Source organism: Nicotiana tomentosiformis, chromosome 10 (assembly GCF_000390325.3).
Source record: "Nicotiana tomentosiformis chromosome 10, ASM39032v3, whole genome shotgun sequence".
Lineage (NCBI taxonomy): Eukaryota > Viridiplantae > Streptophyta > Magnoliopsida > Solanales > Solanaceae > Nicotiana > Nicotiana tomentosiformis.
In genome coordinates, this window is record NC_090821.1 from 45,281,490 (window position 1) to 45,295,937 (window position 14,448).

Below are 14,448 nucleotides of genomic sequence, written 5' to 3' on the forward strand. Positions count from 1 at the left end.
CGTGGAATATATTAAATACTAAGTGAAGAACACTTACCCAATTGAATTGCTTGAAAAACCCACCAAGAATCGCTCAAAATCGAGCTCTATAAATCAAAATGTGATAAAAATGGCCGAACTCTCGATTTGAAAATCTTATATTCTGCCTAGGTGATTGTGCATCGCGAACGCGGAGAAAGGATCGCGTTCGCGAAGAAGAAGAAAAATGAACTGCCCAGTTGTGCTTCACGAACGCGATGGGTTGTTCGCGAATGCGGAGAGGAAATATCTAATGGCCCACGACTGACTTACGCGAACGCGAGCAAAGGGCCGCGAACGCGAAGAATAAGAACAGGAAACCTTCGCGAACGTGAGATGCTCTTCGCAAACACGAAGAAGAAACATGAGGCTGCCATGAAGAGCTTCACGAACGTGAGTGTCTAATCGCGAACGCGGTGGAGGAAAAGACAAACCTTCGCGAATGCGATGGGATGAACGCGAACGCGAAGAAGAAGTATAAGGTGGTCAGCAGTAACACTTCGCGAACGCGAGGTGATCTTCGCGAACGCGAAGAAGAACCCCAGAAAACAGAAATAGCAGTTCAAAAATAGAAGAAAATGGTCCGTAGCCCATCCGAAATACACCTGAGGCCCCCAGGACCCCGTCTAAACATACCAACAAGTTCCACAACCTAACACGGACTCGCTCGAGGTCTCAAATCACATCAAATAATGTCGAAAATACAAATCGCACTACAAATCGAACTTATGAACTTCCAAAACTTCTAACTTCTAAAACTCTTGCCGAAACCTATCAAAGCAACCCGGAATGACGTCAAATTTTGTAGGCACGTCTCAAATGACATAATAGAGTTGTTTCGACTCTCGAAATCGCATTCCGACCCCAATGTCAAAAAGTCAACCCCTGGGTCAAACTTTCCAAATTTTTGAGTTTTTGCCATTTCAAGCTTAATTCGACTACGGACAAATAATTTTCCGGATACGCTCCTAAGTCCAAAATCATCATACGGAGCTAATGGAACCGACGAAACTCCATTCCGGAGTTGTCTTCACACGGTTCTGACTACGGTCAAAATCCTAAGACAAGCTTCCTTTTTAGGGACCAAGTGTCCCAAATCACTTTGAATCATCTGGTAACTGAATTCAATCACACACGCAAGTTAATACACATAATAAGAAGCTGCTCAGGGCCTTATGCCGCCAGATTGGGCTTAAATTCTTAAAAAGACAAGTCGGGTCGTTACACGGAGCCTGACCAGATGAGGGAAAAGCGCACCTGCGAGGCTTTTGCCGCAGGTGCGGCCCAAAGCACCGCAGGTACGAAAGTTGCTGGGCAGTGAAGGCTCATTTAATACGGACTTAGGCCATTTTTATCACATTTTCTCTCACTCTTGGGCGATTTGAGAGCTTTGAAGGAGGGGATTTCGACCTAGCTTTGTGAGGTAAGTAATTTCTACTTAATGTGAGTTAAATACATAGTTTATGGGTAGATTATAACATGTAAATTAGGGAAAATCATGGGTTTAGATAAAAACCTAGGTTTTTGATAAAAATGGAATTTAACCACGAAATTTGTTATGGAATTCAGTAAAAATCATATATTCATGTTCCTAAGATTATGGGTAACAACGTTTTTTAAAACTTTCAGAAATCCGAGCATGTGGGCCCGGGGGTAAATTTTAGGAATCTTACAATTTAGGATAGGTAATCACTTAAGTGGTGGAATTATGAACGTTTGAGCATAGATTGATTAGTTTATATAATTTTTGACTAGCTTCGAGTCATTTGGCATCAAATTTGGAGGTTTGAGCATGTTCTTGAATTAGGAAGTAGGCTTTGAGACGAGATAAGTCTCCTTTCTAACCTTGTAAAAGGGAATTAACCCCATAGGTAAATTAAATAAATATATGTACCTAATTGTGGGGGCTACGTACGTACGAGGTGACGAGAGTCCGTACATAGCTACTACTACACTATTGTTCGGGTAGTCTAGGACCCGTATCATGCTATACTTGGAATGTTTGTGCCCTTACTTGCTAATATAATCACTTAGTCATGATAGAAATTGATAATAGAATTGTATAAGGTTAAATTCATTTATTTGAAGGTTTTGTATGAGATACATGACTGTAAATGAGAAACTTGTATTTTCTTGAAAATAATTATTATTTGTGGACCGGGCCGAGCGCCACTGAGATGTCATGAGGTCTTTCCACTGAGATGTCACATTCCTCATATCATGCAAAATTGATCTATTTTGCTTGTACTGAGTTTTACTGTTAAACTTGAAAGCATGCCTACATTTCTATACCATCATTTATGTACTGGACTGTACCTGCAGAGCTCGTCACTACTTTCAGCCCAGAGGTTAGTCTTGTTACTTTTTGAGTTGGTTGTACTCATACTACACTCTGCACCTCGTGTGCATATCCAGGTGCTTTCGGGCACGGCGACTGTTAGACCTCAGTGTGTTATTAGTTGGAGACTATCAAGATAGCTGCTTGGCGTCCGCTGACCTTGTCTCTCTTCCCTTCAGTTATTGTACTGTTATATATTGTTAGACAATTTTTTTATCAGTAAGACTTTGTATTCATTTAGATTCTCATGTACTCAGTGACATCGGGTTTTGGGAGTGTTTATATCAGTATTTGTGAGATTTCTTCCGCTGAATTTAGATATTATGTTTTCAAATTTAGAAGATATGGTGGTTTATTAAGATTGTTGGCTTACCTAGTATTGAGATAGGCGCCATCACGATAGGTGAAATTTTGGGTCGTGACATACTGTGAAGTGTTAGTAATTTGCTGAATATTATGGCCAAGAGTCTCTAGTATTTATCCTTTTCTTACAAAACACTAACTCTCTATAGTTTAGGAGTTGTTTAATTCTCTTATCTATCAATTTTAAGTGAAGAATCAAAATTTCTTTAATACTTGTCAGGTTTAATCGTGTGTTGTAGTCGTTGTTTGATGTATATTCAAGTTTACTACTGTTACATATTATTATAAATCAAATAGAGCTAATGCTGATTAATTTCGATGTTCCAACACATAAAACAATACAATTTAGCGTAATTGTCGCACAATAACTCACTAAACCAACAAATTATAGGGCGATTAATGTGCTAAAAGTATAGCAATTTGGCCTAACATCACCTAACATTTCTGTAATTAAGCTTGGATCCCACTTGAACTATTTGGACCACGGGGATTCTTTTCTAAATATGTCAATATCGCACATGAACTTTCTAATCATTGTCCACAATTCCTACTCAATTGTATCTTAATATTAACTATTTAATTGGATTTTTTTGGAAGATACATCCAGCTTGCAACAACTAAGCACAAGGTTTTAATGTTTTCTTTAATATCTTTCAATATAATCCATAAATAGCCCATATATTGCCCCACATTTCCATAATTAAACAAAAAAAATGGAATTCTTTCTACGTGATAAAACCTTCCTATTATCACAATTCTTAATTTTCTGCATGATAGTTGTCGATTCATGTCGAGGTCAAGTCTATAAGCCTCCAGAAGTCGAGAAATTAACCGATCATTTCAGCTGATTATCGCTTAACCAGGGTTATAATGTATTCTTTGGATGTGCTAATGTTCATATGACAAAAATGGGTCCAATGCTGATCTTATCTTAGATAAATCCTCAGGTACACTACAACTTCATCATACAAAAAATGTTTTTCCTTAAGTTTATATATAGTTGTTGAAGTATTTACAACAATTTCCTTTTTGTCCGTAGGTTCTGGGCTGATCTCTAAGGACAAATACTACTATGGTTTCTTCAATGCTGCTCTAAAATTGCCTGCTCATTTTACATCTAGAGTTGTAATTGCCTTTTATGTAAGTTTTCATGCACATCTTATAATTAATCTCCATATAACTAATACAGTACTAGTACTAAACTCTAAATGCATTATGTAGAGTACGATATAGAAATCAAGAATTTTCTTTTTCGTTGATCATCAGGGCTAAGGCAAGATGTTTTTATTTTTTTTTTCAATTTACAGTTGTCTAATTCAGATGTGTTCCCACACAACCATGATGGAATTGACTTTGAGTTGCTTGGGCATGATAAAAGAAGGGATTATGTTCTACAAACTAGTCTTTATGGAAATGGAAGTGTTCACACAGGGAAAGAAGAGAAGTTTTACCTCTGGTTTGATCCAACATTGGATTTTCATGACTACAGCATCCTCTGGAATAATCATCACATAGTGTAAGCTTAGTTGATATAATCTAACTATTACCTCCGTTTCATTTTATATGATATTGTTTAATTAGATATAGAGTTTAAAAAAAATAATCTTGGCGCACAGTAGAGAAGCCACCTTATAGCAAGGGGTGACAACTAACATCCCTTCACGATAAAATATATTGTATAGGTAGGTAAAAAAAAGTTATATGCATATATTCTATGTGTTGACTCCCTTCGATTTTTTTGTCTGTTTGCTTTTATATACTCTGACACTCTGAAAGAAAATCCTGGCTCCGCCACTGTTGACGCATACCAAAATTATCCTTATAATTTGTAGTCTTAAATATGTCATAACATATTTATGTCTATAAAAGCATATTATTAAGGAAAATTAAAAGTTTAATGTAAGAGTTCGGCCGATTGTTTTGAGTATTATAACCATATTTCCTTATTTACTGCTCAAATTATACTTTAAAGTTGTTATATGACTTGTCGGGGTAATTGGTTCGAGTCCAGTATGGTTTTGAAAGGAATTAAGATACTTAGTCTCCAATATGGAAACTTAAGTTAAAAATATTGACTGGATGTTGACTTATGCGTAAACGACCCCGAAATAGAATTTTGATAATTCCAATAGCTCCGTATGGTAATTTTGGACTTAGGAGCGTGTCCAAAAAGTTGTTTGAAAGCCCGTAGTTAAATTAGGTTTGAAATGGCTAAAATAGAAATTTAAGTTTGGAAGTTTGACCGGGGAGTTGACTTTTTGATATCGGGGTAGGAATCCGATTCTGAAAATTTGAATAGGTCCGTTATGTCATTTATGACTTGTTTGCAAAATTTAAGGTCAATCGGACTTGATTTTATTGGTTTCGGCATCGAATGTAGAAGTTAAAAAATCTTAGTTTCAGTAAGCTTATATTGGAGTATGATTCATGGTTTTAGCATTGTTTGATGTGATTTGAGGTTTTGACTAAGTTCGTATGTTATTTTAGGACTTTTTGGTATATTTGGTTGAGGTCCCGGGGGCCTCGGGTGAGTTTCAAATGGCTACATTGAAATTATGGACTTAAATAGATGCTGGAATTTTTAGCCTTCAGGTGTAATTGCACCTGTAGAATTTAGCTCGCAAGTTTGGGTTGAGACCGAGGTCGCGACTAGTCATGGGTTGAGGCCGAGGTCACAGAAGCGAGCAGATGGTCTGAGGTCGCGACCAGGCATGGGTTGAGGCCGAGGTCGCAGAAGCGAGTAGATGGTCTGAAGAAGCGACCAGGCATGGGTTGAGGTCGAGGTCGTAGAAGCAAGCAGATGGTCCGAGGTCGCTGTAATGACCTGACCGGTCGTTTTGAGCTCTAGCGCGTCATTCAACAGTTTGAGACCCTGAGAAACTTCACTTCAGGTATTATGACTTGTATGCGTGGTCGAAATTTAATTTTGGAAAGCTCGGAGTTGATTTTGAAAGAAAAACAAATTCCAATTTCGAGACTATTAAGTTGGAGAAATTGACTAAAGTGTCCATTTTTGTAGTAAACGACCTCAGAATCAGGATTTGAAGGTTTTAACAGGTTTGTATGATGATCTTGGACATGGACGTGTGTCCGGATCGGGTTTTGGATGACCCAGAAACGTTTCGGCGCCTATTGTGGAAGTTGGCATTTTGAAAGAATTTCATAAATTTGGGTTAAAGTGTATTTCAATGTTATCGATGTCTGTTTGGGATTCTAAACTGGGAATAGCTCACAGGAGCGGCTGTTGGATCGCAGAAGCGAGAAGTCAGGTTGGACAGTGTCATTTCAAGACGAGATTTGGCCATTTTCCTCCATTTTTCTTTTGGATGGGTGATTTTTGGAGCTCTTGGAAGAGAGTTTCATCATCTATGCCAAGGTAAGTTATTTTCATCCATTGCAAGTTAAATACATGGTTTGTACAAAGATTTAAGCTTGAAATGTTTTAGAAATTTGAGATTTTGGTAGGAAACCTAAAAATGGATATTTTTGGATTTTGACCACGAAATTGGACGTGAAACTTGGAATAAATTATATATTTGAGTTTGTGGTGATATGGGTAAGGTTTATCTTTGAAAATTTTCGAAATCCGGGTATGGGGGCCCGAGGGTATTTTATCGACTTTTCGAGCGGAGTTGAAAATTGTTATAAATTGATTAATTATGAGTATTAGAGTACATTTTGATTGGGTTGCATCTTAATTGACTAGTTTGAAGAGACGGGCATCGATTTGAGGTGTTAGAGGGATTTGGAGCCGATTATGGAACTTTGGAGCGAGGTAAGTCTCCTTTCTAACTTTGTAAGAGGGAATTTACCCCATAAGTGAACTTAATTAATATGTGTTATTATTTGTGGGGGCCACGTACGCACGAAGTGATGAGAGTTCGTACATAGATACTATCCCTGTTTATGTCCGGATAGTTTTAGGTTTACACCATGCTTTGTGGACACCATTATTTGATTATATTTGTTAATTGTATCAAATGAAACTAAGTCGAGGATTTTAAGGATTTAAAAGCTTCAAGTTTAATTGTCTTTATTTTGAAAAGAATCAAGAAAGAGTTCTCATTTATTGATACTTTATATTTGACCGCGTCGCATGTATGATCCGCGAGCGGGGTAATAGATGCATCTATGGTTCATACCGTTCGACCCTCGGCAGTGCACAGTTTATATTTATATTGGATCGGGCCGAACGTCCTCGGTGGAATTCCCTTTTATAATTGGTATAAATTCATTAGTTGAAAGATTATTTATTTTAAATGAAGGAAGTGATTTGGATTCTTAAATATGGTGATGAATTTGTTAGGTTATTTCTTGTTCTGAGTTTTATTGTTATTTATATCATGCTTAATTAGAATTTCATATTATCATATTGTTGGCCCTTAGTAAGTGTCGAAGTCGACCCCTCGTCACTAATTCTTCGGGGTTAGGCGGGATACTTACTAGGTACGCGTTGATTTACGTACTCATGCTACACTTGCTGCACGTTTTTGTGCAGGTGCATATATTTCTAGTGGCCTTGTGGGCGCAGAGGCGCGGTTATGGCGGGGACTTAGGTGAGTTGCACTCTATACTATGATCCGCAGCCGGTAGAGTCTCCTTCAGAGTACTTGCATTTTTCCTGTCCAGTTTGTATTCCGGACAATTGTTGTATTTTATTTTATATTCCTAGTAAATGTTTATGCACTTGTGACACCGAGTTTTAGGATGATTATGGGTTGTTATGTATTTGAATTGTTAAAAATATTATTATTTATTTTATAAATTTCATCTTTCACCATTTAATTGAAGGGAATATGATTTCAAAAATATTAAAATGAGAATCAAGTTAGTATTTATTTTTGGCTTGCCTGACAACGGTGTCTGGCGCTATCACGACCTTTAATGTATTTTGGGTCGTGACAGTTGCGATCAGACATGGGTTGAGGCCGAGGTCACAGAATCGAGCAGATGGTTCGAAAAAGTGACCAGGCATGGGTTGAGGCCGAGGTCGCAGAAGCGAGCAGATGGTCCGAGGTCGCGACCAGGCATGGGTTGAGGCCGAGGTCGCAGAAGCGAGCAGATGGTCTGAAGAAGCGACCAGGCATGGGTTGAGGTTGAGGTCACAAAAGCTAGCAGATGGTCTGAAGAAGAGACCAGGCATGTGTTGAGGCCGAGGTCGCAGAAGCGACTAGACATGGGTTGAGGACGAGGTCGCAGAAGCGACTGCTCGACCGCAGAAATGGCTAAGTTAGCTGGAGGTACGAAAAGCCCTGGATAGAACATATAAATTAGGGGGTTGGCTATTTTTACCTATTTTTGGATTTTAAGAGCTCGGGTGAGACGAGTTTCAGGAGATTTTTCAAGAAAAATATTGGGGTAAGTGTTCTTAACTCAATTTTGGTAAAATTACCCGAATCCATGGTTCTTTTTAACATTTAATTGGTGATTTAAGTTGGAAGATTTAGAAAACCCTCTTGGTTTAAATTAAAGATTTGAGGGTCGAATTGATGTCAGAATTTAATAATTTTGGTATGGTTGGACTCGTGGTTGAAATGGCGTTCATATTTTATAACTTTTGTCGGGTTTCGAGATGTAGGCCCCACAAGCAATTTTTGAGTGTAATTTTGGATTTGATGGAAAATTTACATTTTCATATGGAATTAATTCCTATAATTTTTATTGACTGAATTGGATTATTTGTGGCTAGATTCGAGGCGTTTGGAGGCTGATTCGAGAGGCAAAGGCATTACAGAATAAAGAATTACACGGTTTGAGGTAAGTAACAGTTCTAAATTTGGTCCTGAAGGTATGAAATCCCAGATTATTTTTTATGTGACTAGTTATGAGGTGACACATATGCTAGGTGACGGGCGTGTGGGCATGCACCGTTGGAATTGTGACTTGGTCAATTCCATGAAACTATGTGGTTGAATAATCTGTTGACATCTGTGCATTTTTCCATGTATTTAGAGAAATTAATCTATAAATCATGTTTAAACTATGTTTTGACATTATTGGGATCCATAGAGATCGTGTACATGTTGAATTATCTTCTAAATTATTATTTCATATTCAGTCATAATTTTTACTCGCATATTAGATCTCAGTCTCTGTTATTCATTATTGATGCATCATATCATTGTTATTGGCCTGCTTATCATGGTTTCTGAGAGCCCGAGGGACTGGAGAGGTTGATGACTGAGTGAGGCCTAGGGCCTAATTGTGAGGATATTTATGGGATCGAGCTGCATGTCGCAACATGTTTCATTGATTTATGCCATGATTGGCTTGTTATAGCGCTTGGGCTGAAGGAGCCCCTCCGGAGTCTGTACACACTCCCAATGAGCGCAGGTACCTACTGAGTGCGAGTGCCGAGTGCTGAGTGATTGAGAGGAATGAGTTACTGTGAGGAATGAGTGACTGTGAGGTTGGAGTGAATAGGAAGACTGAGTGACTGTTACTATGAGAGGATGCATTGATTTCATTATTGCTGCATTTCAGCTGTCATATACCTGTTTTGGAAATTTTTGAAAGACATTATCTTTTGTTTCAGTCGAAGTTGATATGAAATTACTGTGAAATTTTAAATGTTGAACTTGAGATCATGCCTACCCCTTTATGTTGAAAATTATTGTATTTGGACTTAGCTGTGAAGCTCGTCACTACTTTCAGTTCTTATTTATTATTGTTACTTACTGAGTTGGTTGTACTCATACTACATCCTGCACTTTGTGTTAGATCCAGGTGATCCCGAACATAGTGGGTATTGATTCTTTCGCACAGTTGATTTTTCGGAGATTCAGAGGTATCTGCCATATTTCGTAGACCTTGTCTCTCCTTCCCTATCTCCTTGTTTACTGTATTTGGTCTCAGACTATTATAGATCATATTGTCCAAACTTGTAATGTATATGCTCATGTACTCAGTGATACCGGGGTTTGGGAGTGTATTTATATCCAGTATTTGTGGGATTATATCTTAAACTTAGTTATTATGGTTTTTGTATTTAAAAGAAATTGTGGGTTATTGATGTTGTCGGCTTGCCTAGTATTGAGATAGACGTCATCACGATTGGTGAGATTTCGGGTCGTGACATTTAAAGAATTGCAAAATATAAAGCAGCTTTATATTATTCTTTTGTTGGAACAAACTAAAAAGAAAAGGTGGCATATAAAATAAACAAAGTGACTACTATTCTTTACTTTAGCTTTAATCGGCCACCCACTAAACAAGAATTTATTTTTAAATTTTATGTTAGGTCCAAAAATTCAACTCCCCTTGAGGTACAACAAGAGGATTTTTCACCTATTACCCTAATTACCATCTGTAAAAAATCCTTATTATTCAATAGGTTTTTCATGAGGTTAATTCAACGCATATTTTTAGCTACAAATGTTGAATCTTTTTATCAAAATGGAACTTCTGATGGGATCCAGTTATAGCTTAGATAACAAGTTCAAAACTCACAAATATCAATCTTAACTACCCCTCTGCCCCTAACTATTGGAAAAATATATCTTAGTTTCTATATTTATTAGTATCTTTTTTGTGGTAAAAAGTTTCACAGTTTGTTGTAAATATAATGCAGATTTCTTGTGGACAATGTGTCAATAAGAGAGGTAGTTCATAACACTGCTATCTCTTCTGTTTACCCATCAAAGCCAATGTCAATTATAGAAACAATATGGGACGGATCAGCATGGGAAACTCATGGAGGAAAATACCCTGTAAACTACCAATATGCACCATTTGTAACATCAATGAAAGACGTAGAATTAGAAGGATGTGTAAGGCAACAAAATACTTCAGCAACTTCTACATGTGATTGAAGTACTTCAAGTTTGGATCCTGTTGATGGAGAAGAATTTATGAAGTTATCACAACAGCAGATGACAGGGCTAGATTGGACAAATAGAAAGCACATGTTCTACTCATATTGTCAAGATACTAATAAATACAACATTCTACCACCAGAGTGCATTTCTAATTAATTTATTTGTAACTATTAAATCTTGATTCTTTGCCTCTAATTATAAAAAGGAGATGGTCAGCAAGAAAAGATGCTGAAAGTATTAAGGAAAGGGAATTCTGGAGGAGTACCTATTAGACAAAATTCTTTCTATGATGTAAAAATAATGTTGACCTATGTTCCTGACATGTTGAAAATTCTGATATTTAAATGAAAAGAGATTACATTTCTGAATTTTTTTATTATACTCTTTTGGAATTCGACAAGGGTGAGTAGGGGTTGCCAATGTTTGGTACACACTCAAAACAGTTCGTATTATTGATGTAACTGAGTAATAATACTTCCTCCTTCTAATATTAACTTGTCCAAATCTCCATCAAACAACTTCAAACTTTGTATACAGCCTACTTAAACTATTTCTAATAAGTTCAAATAATATCCACTCTAAATTTCTCACAAAATCATATTCGAAATTTAACAAGATTAGCATTAATGGAGATGGAATTTTAGATTTCTCGCGTATGTTTTTGTATTTTTGTAGCTATGATAGGTTTGTAGAAACTTGGGGAAAAAGGAGAATGAAAACTCATGGATGTTTCACTAAACGAAAAAAAAAAATCAGATCTAAGCTTATTGATATTTGGCTATACATTTGCAAACTTATAAGTGGGCTAAAATACTGCAAGGCCAACTTATGGAGTGTATTTTTCTGTAATTTTATCCAGAAAGTACTTTCACTAATTTGCTATTCTGACAGTGAAGAGGCAAAGATCTTTAAGCTCTTGATACCATAATAATGTAATTTTCTCCTTGTATAGGTACGGTTATGCCTGTGGAAGAGACAAGGTAGAAAAACGTTCAATATTATATTTTCATATACTTTTGATAATCTGATTTATTCATATCTTTATTGTTAGCACCAAGGGCATACACAAAACTTTTAGTAAGTAATGTCATAATTAATTAATGACCGATGACCCTAAGGAGTTTGGGGAGATGACGAAAATGAAATGCCGAGTACAACAGCAACAAACCGGCACAAAGAAAAATTACAAATTCAAGGATGGAATTTTTCTGAATTGAGCATTTAAAAGATGTAAAATAAAATGGTTGTTGCTTTTTCCATTGCAAATCATCATCTGTCCCAATGATTTATGGTTTATACTTCTTATTTTATCGAGGAGGTCAGAGGTTCGACTGTAACGACCAGATCAGTCGTTTTGAATATTACAACCTCGTTCCCCTATTTACTGCTCAATTTATGCCTTACAATTGATTTATGACTTATCGGGTTTGTTGGTTCGGGTCCGAAAGGATTTTGGAGTGAAATGAGACACTTAATCTCATAATTAAAAACTTAAATTGGAAAAGTTGACAGGATGTCGACTTATATGTAAACGACCCCGGATTTAAATTCTGGTGATTCTAATAGCTCCGTATGGTAATTTTGGACTTAGGAGCGTGTCCGGAAAGTTATTTGGAGGTCCGTAGTGAAATTAGACTTTAAATGCAGAAAGTTGACCGGGGGGTTGACTTTTAGATGTCGGGGTCGGAATCCGATTCTGAAAATTTTAATAGGTCTGTTATGTCATTTATGACTTGTGTCCAAAATTTGTGGTCAATCGGACTTGATTTGACAGGTTCCGGCGCCGTTTGTAGAAATTTAAAATTTCAAGGTTCATTTAAAATTTCAAGGTTCAAATTTAAAATTTCAAGGTTCATTTATGACCCCGCTTGAATTGGGATATGATTCGTGGTTTTGATATTATTTGATGTGATTTGAGACCTCGAGCAGGTTCGTGTTATGTATTGAGACTGGTTGGTATGATTGGACGGGGTCCCGGGGGCCTTGGGTTTGATTTGGGTGAGTTTCGGACCATTTCTAGGCCATTTAAAGCTGCTGATTTTTGGCCACAGAAGTGTGTTATGCGATCGCGTGGAATTGGCCGCGATCGTGAAGCACAAAATAGGAAAAAATGGCCAGTGAATCGCGATCGCGCAAGGCCTTTTGCGATCGCGTAGAGGGAATTTTCTACTGCACTTATATCTCAGTAATCTATAAGGAATTCGGAGATTATCCAAAAATAAAAGTTGTAGCCCTTTGTGTCTAGATTTCTGAAATATAAACGATTTGTCATTTGGAGTTGTGTACGAAGAGTTATGACCGTTATACTAGAGGCTGTCTGGAAGAAGTTGGACAAGGCTGTTGGGGAATTTATTTTTCGCGATCGCAGGAGAATGGGCGTGATCGCATAGAGTAAAAAAGGGTTGGAAATATTTTGTGCTTCGCGATCAAATAGGGTAAATGACTGGGCATCAAATTTATGTTCTGAAAATGGGACTTCGTCCCATTTTCCATTTTTGACAGATTTGAGCGCGAGAAGAGGCAATTTTTGAGAGATTTTCAAGAAAAACAACGGGGTAAGTGTTCTTAACTCATTATTGGTCAAATTACCCGAATCCATGGTTGTTTTTAACGTTTAATGGGTGAATTAATTTGGACATTTTAGAAAATCCTCTTGGTTTAATTTGAAGATTTGAGGGTCGAGTTGATGTCAAAATTTGGTAAAATTGGTATGGGTAAACTCGTGGTTGAATGAGCTTTCGGATTTTATAACTTTTGTCGGGTTCAGAGAAGTGGGCCCCACGGACGATTTTTGAGTTAAATTTCGGATTTTGTTGGAAAATTTATATTTTCATATGAAATTAATTCCAATAATATTTATTGACTGAATCGGATTATTTGTGGCTAGATTCGAGGCGGTTAGAGGCCAATTCACGAGGCAAGGGCATAGCGGAGTAAGAAATTACACGGTTTGAGGTAAGTAACACTTCTAAACTTGGTTCTAAGAGTATGAATCCTCGAATATTATGTTATATCAATTGTTGGAGGTGACGCACATGCTAGGTGACGAGCGTGTGGGCGTGCACTATAGAAATTGTGAGTTAAATAAATGTCGTGGAGTTGTAAAATTTATGAATTATGTTATTATCTGAACATGTTCCACGTGTTAGAGAAAATGAGCTGAGACTCTTATTAAAGATCATGTTTAGGCTCCGTGCCAATATTTTGGGACCCGTGGGGTCGTGTTACTGTTGAATTAATTGTTTTAAAAATGTACATTTCACACTCAGTCATATTCATCCATTGTGAGGATATTTATGGGATCGAGCCGCGCGCCGCAGCATACCATATTGGCTTTATATATATTATTATTATGGGATCGGATTGCACGCCGCAGCAGGCCTTATAGGCTTTATTGTTCTGGATCGGGGCTGCCCGCCTGCAGCAGGCCTTATAGGCTTTATTATTATATGGATCGTGGTTGTCCGCCTGCAGCAGACCTTATATGCTTTATTATTATTATGGGATCGGACTGCACGCCGCAGTATGCCATATCGGCTTTATATCACGCTTGGGCTGAAGGAGCGCCTCCGAAGTCTGTAAACATCCCTAGTAAGCGTAGATGATTATATATATTCGGGATGGATTTTCCCAGGACATGGACTTGCCTTACTTTTTTATATTGTGACAAATTTACCTGGACATGGATCTTGTCGGTATCAATTATATTTGGGGATAAAATTCCTAGGGCTGGATTGGCCTTATGGGTTATTGAGTGACTAACTGTCAGTCGATGTGTGTGTGTGTGTGTGTGTGTGTGTGTGTGTATGTGTGTATATATATATATATATAAGGCATAGAATATCTCCGGGCCGTGTGACCGAATGATTTGTGACCAGTAATACACGAGGTCTTTCTACTGAGACGTCATAT

At 37.4% G+C, this 14,448-nt stretch overlaps 1 long non-coding RNA gene and 1 pseudogene across 2 annotated transcripts; both read left to right on the plus strand.

Annotated features, from left to right (window-relative positions):
- Window positions 1-2,987: 2,987 nt before the first annotated feature.
- LOC104087626 (probable xyloglucan endotransglucosylase/hydrolase protein 33) lies at window positions 2,988-10,904 on the plus strand (annotated as a pseudogene).
- On the plus strand, window positions 4,242-7,504 carry LOC138900522 (uncharacterized). 2 transcript variants are annotated; one of them, XR_011411588.1, is made up of 4 exons: window positions 4,242-5,610; window positions 5,955-6,095; window positions 6,426-6,494; window positions 7,218-7,504. It is a non-coding gene; the product is annotated as an uncharacterized lncRNA (long non-coding RNA). The 2 variants fall into 2 exon arrangements; XR_011411587.1 differs by having other exon boundaries at window positions 4,242-6,095.
- Window positions 10,905-14,448: the final 3,544 nt, after the last annotated feature.